This window comes from Cyprinodon variegatus, unplaced genomic scaffold (genome assembly GCF_000732505.1).
Source record: "Cyprinodon variegatus isolate N-32 unplaced genomic scaffold, C_variegatus-1.0 Scaffold505, whole genome shotgun sequence".
Lineage (NCBI taxonomy): Eukaryota > Metazoa > Chordata > Actinopteri > Cyprinodontiformes > Cyprinodontidae > Cyprinodon > Cyprinodon variegatus.
Window position 1 is genome coordinate 405250 of NW_015150958.1, and position 5378 is coordinate 410627.

At 35.1% G+C, this 5378-nt stretch overlaps 1 long non-coding RNA gene across 1 annotated transcript in view; it reads right to left on the minus strand.

Annotated features, from left to right (window-relative positions):
* Nucleotides 1-340: 340 nt before the first annotated feature.
* Nucleotides 341-5378, minus strand: part of LOC107094771 — a 7104-nt gene continuing 2066 nt past the window's right edge. Inside the window, exon 3 of the long non-coding RNA XR_001481694.1 lies at nt 341-4781. This is a non-coding gene — a long non-coding RNA (uncharacterized LOC107094771). The remainder of the gene's footprint in view (nt 4782-5378) is intronic.

The window sequence follows — 5378 nt, forward strand, 5'->3', positions numbered from 1 at the left end:
TTTTTAATACCCAGTAGAAATCCTGGTGGAATGACAACTACAATTACCTTTATACAATTTGTAACCATGTTATACATGATTTATACTGATTTCATAGCCAACAACTTGAATTAGTTTTTTTCTAACTAAGGCAGTTTAATGAAAGGAAATGTGTGTCTCTTTTTGTATAGAAATCCAGCAGGAAACTAAATAAATTTTTTAAATAATTATATTACATAATAGTTTTGGCCTGTAAAATAATAACAGCAATTTATGGAAAAAGGTGGTAATATAAAAATAAAAAACATTAACATTTTTATTTTCTTAAATCTCTAGAGAATGTCAAAACACTGAACTGGCAAAATAAAATGAACCGATTTGCAATGGCTATATACAATGAGGCAAACCAAGTAGGAAATCACCAACAAAGACAGAAAGAAAGTCAACTTTATTTGATGGATATAAACAAGCTGGCCAACACTCACTATTATTATTCTGGTACAGCACAGACAATAGCAAACCGGGGCACTAAGGACAGCCTCCTATTGTTAAAAAAAGCAAACAAAACAATACATATTATCCATGCGTCTTTCAAAGCTTGCCCACATCTTTTCTGAAACAGACTGATAAAATTTTCTCTTTTAAATAAATTGATCTTTTTGATTTATAACACACACCCTGTTATCAGCACTCACACACAAACACCCCACACGCATTGCCCTCTTTTTCTGATTGCAATTACACCAGCAACACGCCCTTACCTGAAAAGAAACATGCTGCGCTCTCACAAAACTGCACAGGCTGTCTACTAAGGGGACACAGTAAGTGAGACACACTTCACTCTCCAACACGATGTCACAATGCACAATGCGGATGCAAGTAATGAATGAGGACTGAGCTGTAGCAGCTCACATTCACACAAATGATCATTCAGCATGCTGGACTCACATTGAATTGTTCCTAGATCTGTCACTGTACAGCTCAAAACATTTACCTATACAAATGGTACTGTCTCAAACTGGTATTCCTAAACAAGCCTAAATCATAGCAAAAATAAAGCTTAACTTAAATACAAAAAAAATATGATAAAAAAATTAAAAACTTGATGCTTGCTTTGTAAAATAAAGACATTTCTGGCATTAATCACAGTGATCTGTTCAATCAAAAATATCCAGCAACAAAATAACAACAAAGAGAAACTTGTTTTTAGCAAAGAAAGATAAAAGTATGCTTGGCTCTCTGTAGCTCTTTTGAAGGCCTTTTAAATATGACTAGTGAATTTATACAGCTGTTTCTAGGCACAGATAAAGAATTTCCTAATTGCCTTTCATCTGAGTACAGAAAGCAATCCCCAACCTTCAAGTTCGATGTCTTTTTCGCTTTTAGTTATTTCTTTCAATATTTTTTTTTTGACACGACAATAGAGCAATCACTGCATAGAGTACAGCAGATTAAACGTACATCATCACCTTCAATTGGCACATCATGTAAAAATCAGCATGCATGGGCACAATTAAAATATTCCATGTTGTCGACTATTTAAATTATGTATGCTATATCATGGTAGGAAAACTCCCTACTTCAAGTATTCAGTAGATAAGGACCTGAAAATGGAGGATTAGTACTCCACCCCTGATGGTGAAGTAAGAGGATTTATGCTCCTCTGTCTGTCTGCGCTCTTTCCCAACAATAAAAAAAGGCCTTTTTAATCAACATTTGTAAACAAACAACAACATAGTCTGTAATCTGTTGGTTCTTGTTCAGTTACAGGAGCTGCTTCAGTGGGAATCATAGGCGTAAAAAATTATTAGTGAATCACCTTGGTGTGAGGAGATGGAGACATGTTTGTTTACAAACACCAACACAGACACCGGTAGGGTCAAGGAAGGAGGAGGGCATTAGTAACAGTCAGCTTCACTTTCTCATAATACTGTAACAACATGATGGTTTTTCTACCTAAATCAGTTGTTATGGTCACACATACATCACCACTTCAGTTTACATGACAACGACAAATACACAAAGGAGAAATGCATCCAGACAGAGTCACTGAAACCTCTTTTTGGAGGATACTGTCCTCATTTACAAGTGCAAGCCTCTTGCCTGCTGAGTGCAGCAGAAATAATCTAACTGCTACCCGTGAGAGCTACAGCCCAAAATAATAATAAAAAAAAATTTACTTAAAATTGTTACCACAGGTTAAAGTCTTCAACTGAGCTGATTTAATGTTAAAGCGATTGTTGGGAATTGTCTAAATAGAATTCCAGGCAATTGTTATCAGCAGTCGGATAATACATTGCTAATTTACTTTTACAGATGACCTGTTTTTGTGTTTTTTTGCCTTTCATAAATGTCTCAGGTTGTGAAAAAAATCTTATCAAATAAGGAAAAGTGGACATAAATAATATTTTGTCAAATGAGTTTCTGAAGCTGTATTGAGGGGAACAAAAGCTGTCTAAACCACACTGATTCTTTGTGCAAAGTAATTGAAAGAAAAAAAAAAAAAAAGAAAAAAAAACATAATTAACTTGTAGTAACAACAAGTTAAGTTAATCACTCCAATCTCAAAATTTATTACTTTTTTTCTAAGCATTTATATAAAACTACATTTCAGAATTAACGCAGGGGTTGAAAACAGGGGGCGATCAAATATTTTGCCCTTTAGGGCTTTTCCCTAAATGTTCCGACTTTATGGGAAAATTATTTTTTAGGTAGGTTGAGAAAAAGCAAAAAGCATATTGTGTATGACAGTAATTCTACATTTAGGTACCCCCCTGAAAAACAAATCTTATACGACACCCACACAATGTGTAAAATTATAAACCAAGTTGCATTCAATTCAATCTCTGTAAATTGTTCATAGATTATTTAAAAAAAGTATTTTAACTATATATTTTTTTCTGTATTACCTCTTCTATTAAAAATTAAATGCCATCATTGACAAAAAAACTCAGAGAAACACACCCTGCTGCAAACATAATAACATACGTCTGTGGAAAACAACGTTTATTATAAAATTTTTATTATGTAAGAGTTAATTAGATGGCATTTACACATACTGCAGTAAAGTTTTTGATAAAAGTAATTGATAAGCCAGAACAAACAGCTGGGAAACTGGACCAGTCAGACGAGTTGTGATCATGGCTCTTATTTGAAATAACGTCCTGCTCCAACTTTAACCTTATTCAGTCAGGTATACTGTAAATTACAGTTTAGTGTCCAACTGTTGATATCAATTCCACAGAAACCATTTAAAAAAACTCCCAACTATCCCTTTAAAGGAATGTAATATTGACAGTTTTTCTAGACCATTAGATAAATTTGGGTAGAATTCCCCCTAAAGTGAAGTTCTGAAATTTATGGAATAATCATTTCTTTTACTGAGCTGGTCTGTATTTCCAGACAGGGAATGTTAAATTGCTGCTGAAGGGTTTATTCACAGCATAACAATGTGAGGACAATCTCACAACTAAATGAAATATCTCTGACTTCCAGCCAGTTATAAAAATAACCATAAAAAAATGTAGTATATCTTTTTAGTTTGAAATATTTTTCTGACCACATATAGACACACTCTATAGATATATCTCTATATGTATAATATATGCATATCTATCTTATGTATACAGATTCGACGAGGCACAGACCACCTTGTTGAGAAGGAGAAAACAAGTCACTATGTGGGGAGATCATACAGGCTACTGCTGGAAGAATATGAAAGAAGGGAGAGGGCTTATAGTGAAGCTGGGGTGTTACTGGAATCACTTTTATCTGAAGAGAAAACATCTACTTCGCTTCACAGTCTATTCTGAGGCTTTTAGTAGTCATATTTCTTGAGAAAATGTTTGATCGTTGTTCACAAAGCCCCACGTTTTAACCTGTACATATAATATACAAAGCAGTTTTGTACTGTTGTTTATGAAGCCCATTGTGGGAGCAAGTCCCTCTAATGTAAAAGGACAAAAAGATGCTCTATTTAGATCTTCTGACACCATTTAGTTTGAGCACCAGCAGAAGCACCATAAGTGAAAGTTCCTGTCAACACAGAGGAGGTGCATAGTCTCAAAAAAATCAAAAGAATCCAATGAATATCTTCTGACCGCTTTTCTTGGCAGCTCTGATTGGTCTAATACAATTGGAATTTATTTAAATATACATGGAAAAATAAAAATGCACTCTCTATGTTGATATCTGCATAGACTGATAATTTTCTCTTTACTATTTATAACTGAAATGAGGTAATGTGGAGAAAAAAATGCTGATAGGAGCCACTACCTTGAAGCTTAATCTTGATCCTAAAACCAGTGGTTTGCACAGTCCCTCAAGGTGCTCCATAAGTTCTTCCTTGTGCTAACGAAGAATTGCAACAGAAAATCTAAAGTGACTCAAATGTGTTAATAAGCTTGTCAATGTAGACATCATCATTAGAGGAAGAAATGCCTAATGTGTGACCAGTTCTCAAATAACTGTTGTCTATGAAATAGACAACAGAAGACACTCTTAGGGTTTTTAGGGATAAGCTGAGGGGTCAGATCAAAACTGAGAGTCAGGCCTACGAGCCGGTCAGAGCTTTAGGTTAAAGAGGCAGCAAGACAATTTTTAAAATCAACATGGTTTGATGAGAGAAAAAAGGGGTCATTCAGCAGGTGATGGACAGGTGAGGTGACTTCTCTGACACCGCTACTGCAGGGTTGCCATGGTAGCCATGTCTGTTAAACCAGTAATTTGTCCTCAGTGCTTCCATTGGCACATCATTTGGAGGATGGTCTTCCTGTTCACACAAAGCGAAGGCCTCACCTCACCTTGTGAGGAACACAAAGCAAAATATGGTTGGAAAACAACAAATTAGCACTGAATATGTCAATGTCGTTATATCACAATATGGTGGTATCAACTAAAGCAATCTAGATACAAGGCAAATAAAACTATGCAGTCAATAAATCCTGTTCTCTAGAGGTGGCACAAAGGTGGGAAAAACATGAAGGACAGGAAGCACAAAATGCAGAGAATGTTATGACATAGCTGAAGTCTGTCAGAAAGATAACATGCACCCTATCATATCAAATCTTTATCAGCTGGTTTAGTCCATATTAATGGCCTATGTTGATGGCCTTCATTAGGAAGATACCACTTCTGCAGCATCTCATGCTCTGCAAATGCAAGCAGTTACCTTTACAACTCTTAAAACCTGTATAACCCAGCTGTTGCAATATATACCGACGTCATTATGGATAGAGATATATTAGTAGACATCTGAATGTTCCAGAGAACACATTTAGACTTTTAGACAGATTTTATTTGTCATTTTGTTTACACAAGTGTAAAACAAAACTAAATGTCAGCTCACTGGACAATTTCATCTTTTTAAAAGTGCAGCCTTGAAAAATAGTAAAAATGAC